The sequence below is a fragment of the Lissotriton helveticus genome, chromosome 11, assembly GCF_964261635.1.
Source record: "Lissotriton helveticus chromosome 11, aLisHel1.1, whole genome shotgun sequence".
NCBI classification, from domain to species: domain Eukaryota; kingdom Metazoa; phylum Chordata; class Amphibia; order Caudata; family Salamandridae; genus Lissotriton; species Lissotriton helveticus.
In genome coordinates this window covers 1141001757-1141024841 of record NC_136072.1, presented here as the reverse complement: position 1 = coordinate 1141024841, position 23085 = coordinate 1141001757, and positions in this window count along the sequence as shown.

Sequence of the window (23085 nt, the reverse complement as noted above, 5' to 3'; positions counted from 1 at the left end):
TTTAAACTGGAAGGGTTTCAGTAAACATGGGTGATTGTTGTGTCCAAGAGAAAAAACTAAATCCAACAGTGGCGTTTGGTGATTAATTTCCTAGCAGTCTAACATAAGGTAGGGGAGCCAATCCCAGAGCCAAGCAAAGGACATTTCAGTACCAAGATGTGTGTTTCCAGCCACCGCAGAAGACTGAAGCTGGTATCAGTACCAGTTCTCTGCCCATGTGGGTTTTTAGGACCAGGGGTGGCACCGAGCTGGAAGACAGGAATGTCCAGGGCATAGAGTTCTATACACAGCATGCCTTCTTTCTTTCCTGTCCAGTGGAGTCAGTGACTAAATGGAAAATGACAGTCTACCAGCAAAATGTCAGTTTCTCATACAATTCTGTCCACCTGTAAACACCCACCTGGCAATACTCAGCTCTCCATAAAGCCACCTCACAGATACACAAAGACATTTGGACTTAATGTGGCCCCAAGAGATTAGTGTGAGTACCCCACATGCCAGGGGCTGCAGGGTCCCAGATTATTTCCTGCTACTCCCCAAGAAGTGATTCCAGAAGCTCATAACCGAGGAAACATAATAATTCCAAAATAATTCGCTTTTTATGATTGGCAAAATCTCTTCTAATGGTGTGGAATTTTAACCTTCGTATAAGATGAGAGTGTCAAGACAACCAAAAGGACCATTGAGACGGCCTCAATTCCCCAACTCTCTCCCAGTCAAGACCCTATCTTCAACACTGGAGTCCTGATGGATCCCTTAATGCCGACTCTATCGAGACCCCCTTATTGAGCTGTGAGGTCCCCTCGACTCCCCGACCCACACTCTGAAGACCTCCATATGGAACAGTGAGGGTCCCTGGATTCCTGGATGCACTGAGGGTCACTAACTGTGAGGGCATTCTTTTCACTGACCTTTGCACCGGCTAGTACAGAAATTCGCTTTAACCACGCCCCTTTTTACATAGGACCCCCAATTACCATAATGTGCCCTCAGTCAGATTGGCTAGTCTGTCAGGTCTGTGTGTGGGCCATTTTTTCTTTTTACTGTTTTGGGCCAGTTTTATGGTCAGGTGGGCTGGCTTTTGCTGTTGATTTTCATGACTTTACCACAAAGATAGACCGCAGAAAGCACAATTGCATTCAGTCTCCCATATCTTGCAAAACCCCTATACAGCATGTCTTTACAAGTTCAAACAACCACAAATTGCAGAAATTGGGCTACTTTATTTTGGTGCTGCTCCTGTTTTCTGTCCAGGTCCCATCAGAGTGTCCACTTGTTGGGACATATCAGGGAAAGGTGTTACTACCCCCAGGTGGCAACACATTCAGTGAAAACCAGAGCCGCTGCTTCAAAGCCGCTTTGTGTTTCACAGTGCATGTGGCAGCCCACCTGCACTTTAAGTGAGGGAGAGAGACCCCCTTGCAGCAGGGTGGTGTTTGGGAGGTTCATGGGACCACCTTTCTTCCCTTCAGTGGGCTGCCTTCAGGAGGCGCACTAACAGCGCAACACCTTTTGTTGCACACTGTGAACACTCATTCTAAGAGCCTGTTGGCATCTGCTCCACGGGTGATGAGCAAAAAGATTCCCTCTTTTGCATGTGGTAAAGGCAACATGCAAATGAGGGAGCACCCTCTCATGATGACGGTCGTGATACATGTGCACCAGTGCTATCAGAATTACAGAAGGGGATGTGCAAGCATCTGATGGCCCTTTTGAAATGCCATTGTGCCCTAGTGGTGCACAAAGCAGGGGCCCTTGCCCGTTGCACCGCCAAGGCACAATGTATCATACAGCTCAGGTGGTAATGAAAAAAATATTGCTATGGGGAAAAAATAGAGCTAACCATTTGTTCTGAACATTCTCCTGCCGACTCCGCCTTCCTTGTCTCGTTCTTTCTTCCATCTTTCTCCTCTGATGTCTGTTCAGATGTTCTGGCACTCTTTTTCTTCAACATTCTCTGTTTTCTTTCCCTTTCCGGAGCTGCTCTTTCCCTATGTGTCCCACACACATTTCTTTTCACTCTTCTCTCTATGGCCGAGACTATTAGATGCGATACAGCAATCACCTTTTGTTGCTTTAATGTGACACATCCAGTGCAATGGCAATGCCAAGGCCTGGATCTGATCGCTGTGCTGCAGAATCCCAGCTGGATTCACTGATGAGGCCCAACAAGGCTGAAAGATTCTAGCTGCACTCACAGAGGAGGCTCAACAAGGCTGAAAGATTCTATCTGCACTCACTGATGAGGCCCAACAAGGCTGAAAGATTCTAGCTGCACTCACTGATGATGCCCAACAAGGCTGAAAGATTCTAGCTGCACTCACTGATGAGGCCCAACAAGGCTGAACGATTCTAGCTGCACTCACTGATGAGGCCCCACGAGGCTGAAAGATTCTAGCTGCACTCACTGATGAGGCCCAACAAGGCTGAACGATTCTAGCTGCACTCACTGATGAGACTCAACAAGGCTGAACGATTCTAGCTGCACTCACTGATGAGGCCCCACGAGGCTGAAAGATTCTAGCTGCACTCACTGATGAGGCCCAACAAGGCTGAACGATTCTAGCTGCACTCACTGATGAGGCCCCACGAGGCTGAAAGATTCTAGCTGCACTCACTGATGAGACTCAACAAGGCTGAACGATTCTAGCTATAGTCACTGACGAGGCCCAAGAAGGCTGAATCTGGTCTGGGGTTCTTTGGTTCCCACTCACAGGGATATGTCCTGGCAGTGTGAGCTGGACTGTTTCTATCAGAGTAGGGCCACAACTGATTTGCATATGGTTAGTGGAATGGGGCAGCTGTAAAAAGAAGAAAAAAAGTATGGATTTGATTGTTGCGTGAGTTATTTACAGGCGTTCCAATCATTGCATTTTATGTGTTAGTTTCTTATATATATATGCCTGGAGTGATAAATGGCTTTTGTTATTTGACAGCTCGGCAAGGACTGCACTGTACTAGTTCTATGCTTAAAGACTTTGCTGTTTAAATGGCGAAAGACTTTGTCATTTTCTATCTCGGCATGGATAGCACTGTCTAATCCTATGCTTAAAAACTTTGATAGAAAAACAGACATTTGAGGTGAGCAGATCTAGAGTGTCGCTGGTGTTGAGAGTGCTCTAACAGGAGCTGCTTTCCACCTAAACTGAGACCTACCCAGAGTTCTCTCCTTCTTTTTTGCATAATTTATGCGTCGCTCTATGCCTGAAAGGGTTTTGTTTTGACTTAATACTGGGTGCTCCCTTGTGTCTGGAAAAAGCTATACCTCTCTGAAGAGCTCTAATTAGAGCGAAACACTGTGTCAGAGGTTGCTTTTATTCATTCCAGGTTGGCTTGAGATGGTATTTTACCAATTCAAAGCTGTAATATTGTGCCTGGAGTGATAAATGGCTTTTGTTATTTGACAGCTCGGCAAGGACTGCACTGTACTAGTCCTATGCTTAAAGACTTTGCTGTTTAAATGGCGAAAGACTTTGTCATTTTCTATCTCGGCATGGATAGCACTGTCTAATCCTATGCTTAAAAACTTTGATAGAAAAACAGACATTTGAGGTGAGCAGATCTAGAGTGTCGCTGGTGTTGAGAGTGCTCTAACAGGAGCTGCTTTCCACCTAAACTGAGACCTACCCAGAGTTCTCTCCTTCTTTTTTGCATAATTTATGCGTCGCTCTATGCCTGAAAGGGTTTTGTTTTGACTTAATACTGGGTGCTCCCTTGTGTCTGGACAAAGCTATACCTCTCTGAAGAGCTCTAATTAGAGCGAAACACTGTGTCAGGGGTTGCTTTTATTCATTCCAGGTTGGCTTGAGATGGTATTTTACCAATTCAAAGCTGTAATATTGTGCCTGGAGTGATAAATGGCTTTTGTTATTTGACAGCTCGGCAAGGACTGCACTGTACTAGTCCTATGCTTAAAGACTTTGCTGTTTAAATGGCGAAAGACTTTGTCATTTTCTATCTCGGCATGGATAGCACTGTCTAATCCTATGCTTAAAAACTTTGATAGAAAAACAGACATTTGAGGTGAGCAGATCTAGAGTGTCGCTGGTGTTGAGAGTGCTCTAACAGGAGCTGCTTTCCACCTAAACTGAGACCTACCCAGAGTTCTCTCCTTCTTTTTTGCATAATTTATGCGTCGCTCTATGCCTGAAAGGGTTTTGTTTTGATATATATATATATATATATATATATAGCCACACAATCCAACCAATTCGGTCGTGAAAAAACGGCAAGCACTCCGGTGTCAAGATGTTTCAAAGTCTATTTATCCTCCAAACCCCCTTCACCCCCGACAAAAAAAATAATAATAATAATAAAAAAAAAAAATATATATATATATATATATATATATATATTTTTTTTTTTAGCATATATGTTTTCGAGTGTAGACTCTAGTGTTGGTTTATGCGCGAGCCAGCCGAAGAAGGTGACTCCTGCACGGCGCGCCGCACATCCAGTGGAGGGAGCATCCTGCCTGCAGTTGCTGAGAGCCGGAGTGCTCCAGGTCTCTCATGGAGGTTTAGCCGCTCTTTCACGCTTTGTGAGCTCAGGCGAAGCTGGTAATCTCCCTGGATTTCCATCATACGAGCTGTCAACCGGGGATTAGGCCGACTTCCCTGAGAAGCAAAAGCCGCCCTGGAGAAGTGTCATTCGGTGCACGGTCATGAAAGGGCCGCGGGAATGAACTGCACCCTGCTTGCTCCTGAGCCTCTTAACAGCAGAAGTGGAAATAACCAGCTGTGGTCACAGAATACTTGACGTAATCTATCCTGAACACAATCAGATGCAGTCACAGAACACCTGAGAGACTGAATATTGAAACACCCAATCAGATGCAGTCACAGAATATCTGACATACTGCACCCGTAGCACCCAATCAGATGCAGTCACAGAATATCTATAAAACAGCACCCTGAAGACCCAATCAGATGCAGTCACCGAATGTCTGTAAAACAGCATCCTGAAGACCCAATTGTAATGTTGGTGCCTACAATAATAAGCACGATACTGTTTGTGGTTTAATTATTGTATTTATTCATCAAGTATTAATATTGTTGAGGAGCGCCGGCCGGCGCTTCCGATCATTGCCTTGTCTCGGCGCGCACTGGGGATGCGCGCGCAGCTCGCCACATGGCCGCCGCACGTCACGTCTACGTGACGTGCATAAACTAGAATGCGCACGCTACATATCTCCCCCTTTTTATCAAACTTTACTGAGTCACTTACAGTTCATTGTCCAATTCAAAATCTCGATATCTGGAAGGTCTTACCACCTGCCTTCCACTCCTTGTGACCCTGACTGGGTTCTCCATTGTCTCTTGGCTCTGCATCTCATGGCCTACTGCTCCTTCACTCACAGCTCCCTCTTCATTCGTGCTTCTCTCCAACCTGTCCCATTCTATACCTTTACTTCCGTTTCCTTCTTCCTCTTCACTTTCCGTTCCGGCTCTCACTCCACCTTGCTGCTCAGCGGCATCTTGACTCCTCTCCACGTCCGAACCTTCCTTGTCTTCCCAGTCGGTTCCCTGTTGCTCCCAGCCCAAAACCTTGTTGCACCTGGCCATGCGGTCCTGGGACCACACGTTCCCATCGCTTAATAGGGCCGCTCGATCATACACTTCCACAACTTGCAACGGCTTGCTGTACTTGCTGTCTCCTTTCTTCTGTAGGGTGGCCAACTTTACTCTTACCCACTCTCCTTTCTCCAGGCCTGTACCTTTGACATTCCTTCGTTTGTTGTAGTGGTTGCTGTAAATTGTCTGCGCTCTTTCCAGGTTGGCCCGCACCACTGCAGGGGACCATTCGCTGGTGATGAGCTTTTCCTTCCAAATTCTGTTGTCGTGCGTAAATGGTTCACGTCCTCTCAATATTTGGAATGGGCTATACCCCGTGCCCGTGGGGGTTATTCTGTAGGCCCATACCATGTTCTCTAGCGCCTTCTCCCAGTTCTGTTCACTTGATATGGCTGCTTGTATGGCTCCCATCACTACCCTGTTAAATCTCTCCACTAAACCGTTACCGGCCGGATGGTAGATTGCCGTGTGTTTGACAGTGATGCCGTTTCTTTGCATGAACTTGTTCCACTTTTCTGACGTGAACTGGGGACCATTGTCACTCAAGATCGATTTTGGTATTCCTTCCCTTGTGAAAGTCTCTGACAGAAACTTAATGATGTTCTCAGTGTCCATGGACTCATCTACTCTCAACTCCGGCCACTTTGAGTATCAATCCATGAGCACACACACATATTTCTGTGTGCCTTGGTCATCTAGGACCGGTCCCAAAATGTCTATGGATAGTTCTTCCCACGGATTTGAAGGAGGGTCAAACTTCCCTATCGCTGGCCTCAAAGGTTTTAATGTCTTGTCCGCCCGTTGACATTGTGGACACTCTCTGACATGCCTTTCAGCCCTTAGGTCCATGCCTGGCCACCAGTAATTTTGTTTTGCTCTTGCCTTGAGTTTCCCTAAGCCCAGGTGTCCCTCATGTAGCAAGTCCACAAATTTTGAGGTGAGGTTCCTTGGGGGGATCACCTTATCTCCCCTGTACATGAAGACCCCTTTGTCTCCTATCGACAGTTCTTCCCGCACTTCAAAGTACGGCTTGAGGCTCGCCCTCACATTTCTTTTGTCCGGCCATCCTTGTACAATGTGCCCTTTCACTTCCTTCATGTCGATGTCCTCTTCGTATGACTCTGTCCATTCTTGTAGACTGATTAGTTTCTCTTGGTCCTCTATAAGAGCTACCAACTCCCCACTGTCGGCAGGGTCTTCCTCTCCTAGCTCCATGGCAGCTGCCCTGCTCAGGTAATCCGCTACTCGGTTCCGGTTCCCGGGAATGTACTCCACGTCGTACCTGAACTCAAGTAACTTTAGAGACATTTTGGATATCTTGGGAGTGGCACTGGCGTGTCCGCTCGACGTTAGCACCTTCACCAACGGCTTGTGATCTGTTTTGAGTAGAAAGCGTGTTCCCCACAGAAATTGCCGGAATCTCGCCATGGCCCACACGACCGCCAGCATCTCCTTCTCAATCACACTGTATTTGCTCTCCGTATCTGTCAATGCTCTGGATGCAAAGCTGATGGTCTCCATTTCCCCTCTTCCTCTGTCTTGCATGAGTACAGCGCCCAGGCCCTTGTCGCTGGCATCTGTCGTCAGTACGGTGGTGCCTTGTGGGTCGTAACCTTTGAGGGGAATAGCTCCTGTAACATCCTTTTTGATAGTTTCGAACTCTGCTTGGGCTTCTGGTGTCCACTGGAACACTGTGCTGTCCCTAGTCAACAGCCTCAAGTTGTGGGTCTTGGAAGCGAAGTGTACCACAAACTTGCTGTAGTACTCCGCCATCCCCAGGAATGACCTGACCTCTTCCTTGTTCCTGGGCGGCGGTGCTTCAGCGATGGCTTTAACGTTTTCCGACTTGGGGGTAACACCCTGTTGTCCGATCTCGTGTCCTAGGTACGTTACCGACTGCAGTCCCAACCGACACTTCGTCCACTCCGCCGTAAGGCCTTTGTTCTCTAGTGTTTTCATCACTTTTCCCAGCTTCTGATCGTGGTCCTGCTTGTCTCGCCCCATCACCAGGATGTCATCCTGGAAATACTGGACGTCCTTGCAGTCTCTGAATAGTTGGTGCATCATTTTCTGGAAGACTGCAGCCGCCGAGGCCAGCCCAAAAGGCATACGACAAAACTGGTAACATCCAAACGGAGTGATGAAGGATGTGAGACGTTTGCTGTCCGGGTGAAGTGCGATTTGGTGATAGGCCGAGGTCAAGTCGATAGTGGAGTACCACTGCACCCCCCTGGTCTTGGTCAACATCTCTTCAATTCTGGGGAGGGGAAATTTCTCCACCACAATATTCTTATTCAGTTCTCTCAGATCCACACAGAGCCGGACCTTCCCATTTGGCTTCATTACGACCACCAAAGGCGCCAACCATTCTGCACAGGTTATCGGCTCTATTATTCCCTTCTTTTCCAACTCCTGGAGTTCATTCTGGACTGCTTCTCTTACCGCAATCGGCACATTCCTCACTTTGTGAGCTACCGGGATGGCCCCTTCCTTGAGCACGATCTTGTGTTGGAAGTTTTCCATCCGTCCCACCGTGCCTCCAAACACTTTCGGGTAGTTCTCCTTCCACTTGTTCAGGTCCGGCCATTCCTCTTGCTCTGTGAGTAATATTTGCTCCTTTCCTCCTGGATCCAGTTTTATTCCTAGGTCGCCCTGGTCTAGCCATCCCAGGACCGAGGGTCCCTTTTCTGCGATGTACAGCTTGCACCATGCTGACCGGCCCCTGAATTCGAACAATAGGCGGCGGAACCCCACCATTGGAATGCGGTCGCCATTGTAAGTGACCGGTCGAATGTCTAGCTTTTCCAACTCCGGTCCCAACTTGGGTCTGAACGTTTCTTCCCACACTGCCCGTTGGATGATGGTAAAGGGGGATCCTGTGTCCGCCACCACAGTGATGGTGATTCCGCCCATAGACATGTCCAGTATGGGTTTTGTGGATTTCCTCCCTTCTACGCTCATTACCTGGTCGTATATGCACAGGACAGTGACCACCTCTTCCTCTGCAACCTCCTCCAGATCTTCTTCGCCTTGATCGACGCATTTCACCGTCTCCTTGGGATGTTTCTTCCTACACACCTTCTCATAGTGGCCCAAGATACCACAGTGTAGGCACTTGGCTCGGAACGCGGGACATCTTCTATCGCGTGCGTCATGGGACCAATTGCCACATCTGTAGCATGATTTCTTGCCGTCATTGCCTGTTTGCTTCCCTTGCCATCTGCTGGTTCCTTTGGTTGCTGGGTCATTGCCTCTCTGGTCTTTACGGTGGTCTCCCTCTTGTATCCTGTTCACCATCGTTGGGGCGGTTACGTCTTTCTTGGTTGCCACAGTGCACCTCCTTGCGAGTTCCGCCCTTTTTACGATTACCATTACTTCTTTGAGTGTGGTGTCGCCGCTCGCCCACAACTTGTCTTGGACATTTGTGCTCGTAGTGTGCATCACGATCTGGTCCTTTATGAATTCGTCCTCCCACAGTGCGTATTTACACGGGGCCGCCAGCTTCCTCAAGGCCCCTACGTATTCCTCTATGGTTTCTCCAGCCCGTTGTTTCCTTTGCTGGAAGTTAAACCTGTCCACTGACACACAGATGGTGGGGCGGTACCGTTCATCCAGATCTTCCAATGCATGGGCATAGACGTCCTTATCCGTGTCCTCTCTCTTCTTGGGCACCAGACTCTTGTAAATCCTGAGACCCTCCGGTCCCAGGTTCAGCAATAGGATACGTTTCTTTCTTTGGGGGGTGAATGTTTCTTCATTTTCATCCTCCAGGACCCCTATGAAATTATCGATATATTCTTTCCAATCTTCCCACTTCATCAGGGGGTCCCCAGGTTTCGGTAGGAATTGCACTGGTGCAATTGCATAGCCTGCCGGTGTGCTCATTCTCACCTCCCTGATCGCCGTCGCTTTGACGTCCTTGCTGGTGGGGCTCCCTGGGGCGCTGTCCTTCGCTTCTGTATTGGCGCCCTCCTGGGGACTCCTAGTGCTGGTCCCCACTTCCTCCCCTTTGGTAGCCAGCGCTGTTCCTACCTTCCGCGGTGTGGTGGGAAGGTCTGCGCGGTGGTTTATCTTCTGCGGGGTGCGGTGCTGCCTCTCCGGCCACTTCGCCGCCCCTCCGGTGGTTGTGGCTCTGCCACGCTCCTCAACTTGTCGTTCCTTGGTGGGCTCAGCCGTGCCCCCTTGTGCCCTCCTCAATCTGGCCTTGTGGGGCTGCTCGACGCTGTGTTCAGGTGGTCAGGGAGTTGCCTACCCTGCTGCTGCCCACGTGGTGGAGGGTTCGATTTTTTTTTTTCCTCTGCTGAATTGGCCAGCTGGAGCCTCCCGACCTCGTCGCCACTGTAATGTTGGTGCCTACAATAATAAGCACGATACTGTTTGTGGTTTAATTATTGTATTTATTCATCAAGTATTAATATTGTTGAGGAACGCCGGCCGGCGCTTCCGATCATTGCCTTGTCTCGGCGCGCACTGGGGATGCGCGCGCAGCTCGCCACATGGCCGCCGCACGTCACGTCTACGTGACGTGCATAAACTAGAATGCGCACGCTACACCAATCAGATGCAGTCACAGAATATCTGATATACTGCACCCGTAGCACCCAATCAGATGCAGTCACAGAATATCTATAAAACAGCACCCTGAAGACCCAATCAGATGCAGTCACAGAATATCTGTAAAACAGCATCCTGATTACCCAATCAGATGCAGTCACAGAATATCTATAAAACTGCACCCTGAAGACCCAATCAGATGCAGTCACAGAATATCTGTAAAACAGCATCCTGATTACCCAATCAGATGCAGTCACAGAATATCTGTAAAACAGCATCCTGATGACCCAATCAGATGCAGTCACAGAATATCTGTAAAACAGCACCCTGAAGACCCAATCAGATGCAGTCACACAGAATATCTGTAAAACAGCACCCTGAAGACCCAATCAGATGCAGTCACACAGAATATCTGTAAAACAGTATCCTGAAGACCCAATCAGATGCAGTCACAGAATGTCTGTAAAATAGCATCCTGAAGACCCAATTAGATGCAGTCACAGAATACCTGACATACTGCACCCTTAGTACCCAATCAAATGCAATTGCAGGATACCTCCAAGTCGACATCCCGAACACCCAATCAGATGTAGCCACGGAATACCAGACAGGCTGCATCCTGATCACCAAGATAGAAGTAGTCACAGGATACCTGACGTAGTTCATCCTGAACACCCTATCAATCAGGTCCAATCATAGAAAACCTGTGAGACTTCATCCTGAACACCCAGTCAGATGCAGTCACAGGATGCTTGACATATTGCATGCAGGACACCCAATCAGAAGCAGTCACAGTATACCAGTCAGACTGCATGCAGAACACCCAATCAGATGCAAGTACAGAATACCAGACAGACCGCATCCTAAACACCCAGATAGAAGCAGTCACAGGATATCTGACGCAATGCATCCTGAACACCCAATCAATCAGATCCAAACAAACCTGTGAGACTTGATCCTGAACTCCTAATCAGGTGCAAGAAGAGAACACCTGACATACTGTGTCATGAACACTCAAATCGGTCCAGTTACAGAACACCTGAGGTACAGCATCCTGAATGCCCCATCAGGTTGGTACAGAATACATGACATATCAAATGCAGTCACAGAATATGTATAAGACAGTCCCAGAAAATGTGTGTGACACAGGCACAATTTGTCTAATTTTGGTAATTTTGTGTTACTCTTACTACGTGAAATTCCTAAAATGGCGCTATTACATGACATTGCTCACTTCTGTTCCGTATGCGGAAATATTTACCATTAATGCGCCAATCACTGTAAAGTTTTAGTGCAATTGCATGAGAGCAATGCGAATGACAGAGCGCGAGCGGTTGTTGTTCACGGTTCTTCTTTTGCACTTATTTTAGAGCGAAATGCATCTTCGCGTCCATAGTGATTGTAAGGATGCATTTTGCACTAAAATACAGCGCAATATGTCACTTTTTTCTTTTTTTTTAAATGTACTCATAATCTTGCCAAAATTTAATGCAATTGTGCAAAAGCAAATTACGTGGATTTTGCACACCATGTAGAGTATTGACAGAATAAACACTACATCCTGAACTCATACCTGGGTTAGATCACAGAACACGTCACACTGCATCCTGAGTACACACACATTCAGCATGTATTCATGGATTCATGAAATAATGTCAGTATGGCATCATGGCTACAGAATGTGGTACAGATGCAGAATAGGTGAGTCATTGCACACTGAGCACCAACAGTGTGTACTAGTGCAGTCACTATGATGCTACATCTCCGATGTACAATTGAGTGGGTCCATAGAATTAGAACACGAAAGAGCAACCCTGCCCATATGATATTATGGTCCCGGGGAGGATCCAACCAATATTAAAGGGGTGATTTATCTAGGAGCCAGCACTGCACGAAACAAGAGTCAATTCAGTTTAGATATACTCAGAGAGGATATATTTTTTTTATTGTACATAAATTTATTTATTCTTTTTCTTGGGTTTTTTTTGTATCAAAGGGTACAGACATAATTTACATTGTTTAAATCCACATTATATATACAACATCAAATACACATGATAGGTATGAAAAAAGATAAAATAGAAAGGAATGGTCCTACACCTGTAGCAAGGCCTACCCAGTAACATACCACACAGCATTCATTCTCTCATGTTCACTCATTCCAGTTCAATCAATCTAGTGTTCTTTCATTCCGCTTTCATTCACTAATATGGACCTGGGGCTTGCAACATAAAGATGTTTAGGTTTGTTGCATAGGTCAGGGTATTGTTCCAGGGGACAGACGACATAAAGAAATCCTGATGAGTATGGATTAGTGTGTCGTTTTCCTGGAAACGCAAGCCGACGCGCGTTTCGGTGGTTGGCCGGAGGGGCCGCACCTTCGTCAGGGCTAGGAGTTGTTAGCTGGGAGGGGGACAGGCATAAAATATAGAGCTCGTCAAAACATGGTGGTTATTCACAAGATTCGTGAGGAATTTCACTCTCCACACAGGTGGGCTGCTATATTAGTTGGCAAGTAGTTGTAGCCGGTTGATCTATAGACAGAGGGAATAACACTTTCTGATCTCACTCATGCGGAATGATGCTATCCCAAGAAGATTTCAGGCTTGCTTTCTATTTTATCTTTTTTCATACCTATCATGTGTATTTGATGTTGTATATATAATGTGGATTTAAACAATGTAAATTATGTCTGTACCCTTTGATACAAAAAAAACCCAAGAAAAAGAATAAATAAATGTATGTACAATAAAAAAATATATCCTCTCTGAGTATATCTAAACTGAATTGACTCTTGTTTCGTGCAGTGCTTGCTCCTAGATAAATCACCCCTTTAATATTGGTTGGATCCTCCCCGGGACCATAATATCATATGGGCAGGGTTGCTCTTTCGTGTTCTAATTGTAGTTTCTTTCCCCCCTCTGCCTGCCCTTATCATTAAAACCCACTGGGGAACCCCCTTCTTTCTTTATTAAGTGGGTCCATAGAATGCCTAACATACTGCATCATCTGGAGGTGGGGGCTAAGTGTGATGCTGCTTCCTGAAACTCGGTACAAAAGGGGGTGGTGATGGACGGAGCATCTGAATCAATCAAACACTCACACCGAGTCAAAAGATCTGGGTTTAATCCATCACCGTTGTTTAGCCCACTCTGCCACCCCAGTTCAGACATGGCTATATGAAAATCAGTCTGACCCTGTGCCTCATGGGAACAGTCCAGCCCGAACTGCCAAGCTATGTCTTCCCTGTACCGGAAACAAGCTTTTGAGGACCGGTTTCTGGCATTCCAGCCGTCTTCAGCCCGGCTTGCTTGAATCCAGTGGCAAAGTGAGCAAGGGACTCACGTCTGAGCATACCCTGCCACACTTATGGCGGCCAAAAGCGGTACAAAAGGGGGTGGTGATGGATGGAGCATCTGAATCAATCAAACACTCACACCCAGTCAAAAGATCTGGGTTTAATCCATCACCGCTCTTTAGCCCACTCTGCCACCCCAGTTCAGACATGGCTATATGCAAATCAGTCTGACCCTGTGCCTCATGGGAACAGTCCAGCCCGAACTGCCAAGCCATGTCTTCCCTGGACCGGAAACAAGCTTCCCGGTTTCTGGCATTCCAGCCGTCTTCAGCCCGGCTTGCTTGAATCCAGTGGCAAAGTGAGCAAGGGACTCACATCTGAGCATACCCTGCCACACTTATGGCGGCCAAAAGCGGTACAAAAGGGGGTGGTGATGGACGGAGCATCTGAATCAATCAAACACTCACACCCAGTCAAAAGATCTGGGTTTAACCCTTTAAGTGCTGCCGTCGGCCAACGGTCGTCACGGGCACTACCTCCCCAGTGCTGCGTGCGACCGCTGGACGTCCAGTTCAGCACTGGATAATGGACAGCGCAGCACTGGGGAGGTCTATTTACGAAGCTCCCAAGGTGTTAATCCATCACCGTTCTTTAGCCCACTCTGCCACCCCAGTTCAGATATGGCTATATGCAAATCAGTCTGACCCTGTGCCTCATGGGAACAGTCTAGCCCGAACTGCCAAGCCATGTCATCCCTGGACCAGAAACAAGCTTCCGAGGACCTTCCTGAAACTCAGCTGTGGAAGTCATGGGGTACATGCAGTACTGTATCATGGAGACCCACATGCATGAAGTTACAGAATACATGTAATCCTGCACACAAAACAACTAACTGGCTGCAGTTAGAACATCGAAAAAAAACTATGGGGCCCATTCACTAAGTAATAATCTTGTTCTTTTTTTTATATATATATATATATATATATATATATATATATATATATATATATATATATATATATATATATATATATATATATATATATATATATATATATATATATATATATATATGTATATATATATATGTATATATATATATATATATATGTATATATATATATATATATATATCACAGAAGATCCAAGCCGAAGAAAGAATCAGAAGGACACAGTGGGGATCCAGGTAGGTGATTTAATATCAAAACACAGCTATGGCATGACGCGTTTCATCTTCAATGACTTCTTCAGATGCCGGCTGTCAAACAAACAAAGTTTTTGGCGCCACTACTCTGTAAGTACTACCATTCGTTCTGCCATTGGTGGTTGTCCTGGTGGGGCGGAACAGAGTCTCTTAGGATGCTGCAGCAGCGTCGGCAAACTACAGGTCCCAGCATGCCCCATTTGTTGCATGCCGCACGGAGTTCTGCTTTCCTTCCCTCGTGTCCAAACATTGGGACCTGGACATCGTTATGAACATGGCACAGATGTAGCGGCAAACTCGGCTTGCAGACAGAAAACCAACCCTCGGGTCCCCATGACGCCTCAACCGCAAGTGTCCACACAGGGGCAGTCCTTGGAGCTTCGGAAACAGTGGCCCTTCGGTTCCTTCGTGTAAGTACACGGGCTGCTGGCTGCAGCGGCACTGTTCCCCAATGTGGGTGCGGTGGAACAGAGAACTCCCAGTAACCTGGAAACAGAAAGTTGCACAGATGCAGTGGTGCCCTGATTGTCTCTGTCCACTTTGCAAGGCGGGTCCTTCTAGCGCGTCACAGGCCGACGCGTACAATGTATCACAGAAGATCCAAGCCGAAGAAAGATTCAGAAGGACACAGTGGGGATCCAGGTAGGTGATTTAATATCAAAACACAGCTATGGCATGACGCGTTTCGTCTTCAATGACTTCTTCAGATGCCGGCTGTCAAACAAACAAAGTTTTTGGCGCCACTACTCTGTAAGTACTACCATTCGTTGTGCCATTGGTGGTTGTCCTGGTGGGGCGGAACAGAGTCTCTTAGGATGCTGCAGCAGCGTCGGCAAACTACAGGCCCCAGCATGCCCCATTTGTTGCATGCCGCACGGAGTTCTGCTTTCCTTCCCTCGTGTCCAAACATTGGGACCTGGACATCGTTATGAACATGGCACAGATGTAGCGGCAAACTCGGCTTGCAGACAGAAAACCAACCCTCGGGTCCCCATGACGCCTCAACCGCAAGTGTCCACACAGGGGCAGTCCTTGGAGCTTCGGAAACAGTGGCCCTTCGGTTCCTTCGTGTAAGTACACGGGCTGCTGGCTGCAGCGGCACTGTTCCCCAATGTGGGTGCGGTGGAACAGAGAACTCCCAGTAACCTGGAAACAGAAAGTTGCACAGATGCAGCGGTGCCCTGATTGTCTCTGTCCACTTTGCAAGGCGGGTCCTTCTAGCGCGTTACATATATATATATATTTTTTTATTTCAATATAGTTTGCTGTTGTTTTTTTACAACATATAACATATATAATGCCCTTTACTGTGCTTCCCGTGCCTTTGTGAATTAGCACCAAAAAACTAACTGGCTGCAGTTAGAACATCGAAAAAAAACTATGGGGTCCATTCACTAAGTAATAATCTTGTTCTTTTTTATAAATATATATATATATATATATATATGTACATATATATATATATATATATATATATATATATATATATATATATATTTTTTTATTTCAATATAATTTTTTGTTGTTTTTTTACAACATATAACATATATAATGCCCTTTACTGTGCTTCCCGTGCCTTTGTGAATTAGCACCAAAAAATCTGCAGAGTATGAAATAAGAATATTTAAGGAATATTCATAAACAATTAGAACAAATAGAAAGTATGGTTGGGCGAAATTCCATAACAATTGTGCAAAATTATGCTTTTAATGCAAAAGAGTGTTTCCTGTTAACTTACTTAACCCTTTTCAGTGAGGTGCAGGCATTCCACCCCTGTAGGGTCATGTTTACGCTATCTAAAACTTTACAATTAAATAAATATTACATTTATGTGTTAGTTTCCTATATAGGCTAATCTCATTTTGGGTATAAGGTTTCATAAATACATTTTGAGTGTATATGGGCAAAAAAGCTCTCATAGGAGACTGATTCAGGCAAAAAAATATCTTGGGATAAAATCATTTGCGAGCATATGAGTCTTATAGATGCAAAAACTGCGCCAATTGCATAATGCAAACTTTCAAGTAATCTGGGGAATATCATGTAACATGAAATTCAGGAATCGGGAATTAAGCAGAATTGATTTTTTCTCCAGGCCTAATAATAAGACCTTTTCCCTGTTTGCACGACTGTTAATAGGCAGCAGGATGTTCTGGGGTTGATTCACAACGGTGTGTCCTTACCTTTGGTAGTCATTGAGCAGCAGGTGGGTGTTAGGTTACTTTGTGCAACTCCTTAGGCGTGAGTTTCACACCTTGGTGCACTTTCTTACTCATTTGGTGAGAATTCACATATTGGAATACAGTCCCACTCAAAGAGTAAACATTAATTATGCCGGCTAAATTTGGAAATTTCCGAATTTCACCGTTCTTGAAAATTGCGATCTTTCCCAAAATTTCACATTACGTAATTTGCCGTAATTTTATAATTTCATACCCAAGAGCAACTTGTAATGTTATGCTGTGGAAACTTAATATAGCGCAGCGAATCATCCCCGCAGGGGTATCTCAGCTTGTGTTAAGTGTAAAGTGTAAAGAGAAACCGGCATAGGTCTTGTTCTCACCAAGAGACGTGTATGATTAAACCAGTCTTCTGCTTGTATGTCGCTAGACTTTTTTATGCCACATGCACACCTGGTGAACAAAAAAGTCAGCCAAGACAACATCAGAAAAATCGCTACAAAAGCCTATTTTTGCTAAAATATCTCAAGGAATTCCACAAAAATTTGTCATACAAAAAAATCTGTGATTTCCCATATCGCTGGCTGAAGTTCCAGTGCTTGATGTACAGGCTCACGCTTGGCCATTCTGAAAGGCTCCCCCATGACAGTCCTGCATCAGGAATTTTAGTAAAAAACTCCTCGATTGGCTGCTCAAGAGGTTACCTGCAGAGTGGGAGGAATCAAAACATAAAGAGCCGCAGAAGGATTTCAAAAGACACTCATGCACTATCAGCGGGATTAAGTAAGCCTAGGTGGGATAAAACTGAACAAATGGTAGGGATCTTGAACACAGGGGTAGAGTTAGGGTAATCCCCACCACAGTTAAGCACACGGTGAATACACTGAAAGAATGTTTCTTAAACTACGGTGCGTCATTTCCTACACAGGAAAGCTTCAATGAGGAAGGACCACGCACTAAAAAGCAGTGATAAAGCATTATGTTTGCTATTGTCAATACCGGTTGGAATCTTTAATCCAGCCCACGTTTGAAAACATAAAACAATGCTGTATTTCAATCAATCAAGTGTTAGTTAAGCGTGACTACTCACCCGTAAGGGTCTCAAGGCGCTGGGGGGGGGGACGTGGGTGGGTTGCAGGTTCCAGTCCATCAAGGAGGGGGTCTGTCGTAGAGCCAGGTTTTGAGGTTTCTCGTGAAGATGGAGAGCGATGTTGTCTGTCTGAGGTGGAGCGGAAGGTCGTTCCAGGCTCTGGCCGCGAGGAAGGAGAAGGAGTGGCCTCCCGATCTGGTCTTTCTGTGCGGGAGACCACGGCATAGGAGAGCTGGGCTGACCTTTAGGGTGCGTGGAGTTTGAGTCGGCTGTTCAGGTATGCTGGTCCCGTGTCATGGAGGGCCATGTGAGCGTGGGTTAGCATTAGCGATGTTTTGCACTCATACAGTTAAAGATAGACTTTAACACATTCAAATGAAAATATGTGAAGTATTAAGAACATTGTGATCAAAGCTTGCAGGTGGGAAAATAAGAAAGGCTGCAGTCGGTAAGCAGAAGTTAGAAACGTAGCACCAGGCAGTAGCGAGTCCTGCACGCTGCTTCTAAGGTCACCCGGCAACCCAAGAAGTGGAGCTGCTGTGGGCAGTGCACGCTGGGTAAGTGGATAGTCGTCACCACCTATCGGCTCCGCCAATGCAAGCTACCCTAGGCTTCAAATTGTTGTTGTTGTTAATATGCTTATGATTATTATTATGATAATAATTATTATTAGTGCTAGTATTATTGTTATTATCAACATTATTATTGTATTATTATTGTATTATTATTAATGTTATCACCATTATTATAGCTGTTGTTGTAATTAATGTGGTTCTAATTGGTATTAAAATATTTATATACATGTTTTAACTCCTAAGAAGCCATGCTAAAAAATATAAATCTTCCTCCTTGGATTGAGGGCATTGCTTTTAGAAACAAGCATTGGCAAGGCCAACATGTCTCACTTCTATAATATTAGTGCTGAGTTGTTGATTTACCAAAATACTGGAGAAAAAGCAAACACTTCCCTTATGGCATCTCTAAACTGTAGGATGGGTTCAAAATGCTCAATCTTTATAAATGGCATGGTTTATTCTTGAAATGCTTTTCACTCAGGAAACTGAGCAGAATTTAAAAAGAAGAAGAAGGAAGAATCAGAATGTAAAGGGGAAATCTTGCCAAGGCTATTAAACTTTCCACATGATCCAGCCATTTGCTCCTCTGAAGTAGTCCACAGAGAAGATTTAAGGTCTCAGACAGAAGTGTGATGCCAAGTACATCTTCTGCCTCTGACACCAGCTGAGTGATTGCAGCAGATGGCCCTTCCTCCAGTGCCAAAGCATCTGCATTCATGCAATGTGTGGGATGCAGGGAGTGAAACACAAACAACCCTTAAAGGCTGATGTGCAGCCATACCAGCAAAATTATCCTTGTTGCTGTGATTTTGAAGACAAGCTGGGAGGGGCGGGGGCAACACATCATGGGTGGGTTATTTGAGGGTGGAGGCTGTAGACGAGGGGGAGAGCTAGAAAAAACATGCACTCTAATAGAATGCTGAATGCAATAGGAAAGGGAAGTTCACTAGATATGAGTAATGGAAGAATAGAAGTCAGCCAATCCAAGCCAGTCAAGCAATAGGATTGTAAAGAGGTTATGCTCCAAGGGAGGGACCAACTCAAGAAGAGGAAAGCAAGCCGTCTAATAAAGAGCAAGCAAATGAGAGTGGCAATAGAGCCAGCCAATAGCAAGCGATGGGAGTGCTGTAAAGCCATTGTATGATCCCAATAGGTTTTCTTTAGGGCGACCTAGTCACATCCATATACCACTTTCACCTCTGATGGCCCCGCATATAAACATTGAATTCAAGCTGTGAGGCACTTGGCAATACATAATGTCCCCATGGAATCACATAAAAACGCAGATGGATGGATATTTACTTTTTTTAAGTTGACCTTTTGATTGAAAGGAGAGCCCTCCCTCCTTCGTCAGACTTGGCGGATATTTCTTCCCCTCTATGGCCCTCATTATGAAAGTTGTGGTGCAGTATCCCAAGAGGGATTGCTACACCCCATACCACAAGTGGTCTGGTGATTTCAAGCCTGAAATTACCAGTAGCGAAAACCCCAGATGCAGTTTGACAGGGTGTGGATCTGCAGCCATTAAAACCTGCAGCTGGAGAGGGCTTGGACTGACCTCCACCCGCCCCTTCCAGCACCACGTAGGGGGCAGACAATGCCCCCAGCGAGGTCACAGCCTGCTATTGCCACAGACGCAGCACCTACCCCTATTATCGAACCCGGCCTGTTCCAGCCCCCCCCTCTCGCTGACATTTGCCACTTACAAAGCAGGGGTGTAGCTTCACGGGGGTGTTTGGGTGCAGCATCCACAAATGTATGCTTTCTTGGCTTTGTAGTTGGGTCTGGAATCCCTGGGCCTCATTTATGAGGCTGTGCGTCACTTTTACGCCGCCGGTGCGTCTCTTTTTGTGACGCACCAGTGGTGTAGAAAATGAGCCTTGTTGCGCCATATTTACAAAGTGACGCATCTAGGTAGATGTGTCACTTTGTAAACCCCTGCGCCACATTATACCTGCGCCAGGTATAATGTATGCAAGGGGGGCGTTTTGACGCAAGAAAGTGTCATGGAAGTGATGCAGTGAAATCTATAAGATTTCACTGCGCCACTTCTAGGACGCAAATGCGTCAATTTCTTACGCCTGCCTCACAGCAGGCGTAAGACTGACGCAGGCCCTTTCACATGGGGCTTGCCCATGTGAACGTACACATTGCTGGAGCTGCGTCACTTTTGTGACACACTCCAGCAATGCGTCACGTTTGCGCCATACAGATACGTCAGAAATACTGACGTATCTGTAACTCCTTGCGCAATGATGCGTCATACTGTAAATATGATGCATCATTGGTGTCGCAAGGAGGGTGCAATGAAAAGTGACGCATCGCTGTTTTCACGCAGCGAATCGTCACTTTTCATAAATGAGGCCCCCTGAGTCGAATCTGCTATGTCTGTTTTAGTTTTGTTTCATTGTTCTCATTTCACTAAGAGGTTTTTACTTGTTATTCTTTGGGGATTGGAAAATTAAATACATATAGTGACAGGTTTACCAAAAAAGTGGTATATCTGGACATAAAGTAGTAGTCTTTGAATTAGTGCAAATTTACAACATTTTGGAGCTCACAAACATTGTCAGTAGGTTTGGAAAGCTGCACCAGTCTCAGGCCAGGCAATCAAACACCCAAAAGATGAGAGGGAGAATGCTTGCAAAAACTCTATCCACTGGCAAGCGCTTGAGGCAGCACCCCAACCCATCATTTTATGCCACTGTTCCACTCGAGACAGTGGAACGCAATTCAAATTAGTACTGAGCTTGCTCCCCATGGGACAGTCCATCCGGAACCTTGGTCCCCTCACCCTTCCATTCTGCAGCCCAACGCTTTTTTAATAGGTACATTTTAGATTCTTACCTCTGTGATCTCACTAAGCAAACCCCCTGGTGCTCGGAGGAAGTGATAAACATCTGCTAACCCGTACGGGTGAAAACATGTAGATTTACACCCAATATTCCCGGGTAAGTATTGATATTCCCCATTCCAGGGACTATAGCTTATAATGGCTGACTTTGCATGCAGGTAGGCATACCACCCAGAATCGTTGAGTCTGAGCCCCAGTACCCCGATACCTCCCATTGAAATATGACCAACTGATACCCAGTGTCTATGTATCTTGGTTCTCAGAACCCAACCCTTGATTGACACTTAAATACCCAAAATCTCAATTGGTCAATTAATAAAGGGACCAAGATCAGACATGTTGTGACTGGGCCTTCCTCCATCATACGAGGCTCCGGCAGGTGAACACGCCACAGCAGCTGGACTTTAACAGCAGTTCTTGAATCTTACTTTAGTCGGTGTTTCTTTCATTTGAAGCTGCCCACAGATCGCTGCAGCACGCTGTGAACCCACTGAGCTACCTTTCCTGCCCGGATGCCACTTCAGTCAAGCCTGCATGGCACACACGCACAGCTCGGACAAGCACTCACGTTCGGATGGGGATTTATATCTGCTGAAGTCAAGTGCACGGCCGGCCCCCCTCTGCCTGGAGCCCTCGGCATTAACCGCGAGATTTACTGAGCTCTGAGCCGTGCTGCTCTCGAGCTGTGCACAGAGCCTTAAATCACCGCTCTTTGCTGGGCTCTGGCAGAACCACCGCCTCGTGAAATCAATCGGAGATGTCTTCGAGGAGGTCTGGGCCTCCGGCCACCTGGCCTTGTTTGTGCATCTCTTTCCCAACCACTTGTCTCTAAAGGCTTCTTTTCTCGCTAGAGAAGAAAGTGGTGGTAAGGTGGACATAGGGGAAGAAAAGCATATACATCCAGTGGCTGAACTGCACAATGTGAAACCAGAAAACCTAGGATTAATCCCAGCTTCCCCACTTTACCAAACTGTGTGATCCTGGGCAATTGTCTAACTTCATTTTCCCTCCTTTTTCTTCATTGTCAAATGTAAAAGGATGTTGAAATACATGACTTCTGGATGTGCATTGTACAAAACCTTCTCCTGTGTTTGATTAAATAAACAATAAGGTTTTTCATGTATAATAGGACACCGGCCCAAATAGTGCGCTTAACAACTGAATTGCAAGTTCCCTATTGACATTATTGTCAGGGTGGGGGGGGGGAGAATGAAAGTTTGTATATTCATGTTGGAAAACTAATGCTTTAAAAAAAATACTTCTCAATGCACAGATATGAAGTGTTGTACGAAGGTGAAACGGTTCTGCAAGTTAATGAACTACACTTTTTGAATTTTGAAGACACCCCATATTTTTACACTTTTGCTGCAAGATGTCTTAAAACATAAAGGTGTTTCTAGAGTTAGGCAGTGCAAGATAACCTAGTTACTTCCTTTATTTAACTTCAATTAACCTTTAAATACAGGCTTGCATGTTTATTTAATTTATTTCTTAGTGTTAGTGCTAAGTCGAGAAAACAGCAGCCCAGTGCTGCTGTTGATGAGGGGCCACATGTAAAGGTCAGGAGGGCCACGTGTGAACCCCAGCCATACTTTGAGTATCACTGGTCTACACCACCAGCGCTGTGCACACCCCATGAAGAATCCATGCCTCTTAATCCTTCAGGGCAGCTTGGAGAGAGAGAGAACCATCACCAACAGACCTTTGACCCCAGCGACATTACAGGAAGTGACATCATTTCACGTGATGACATCACA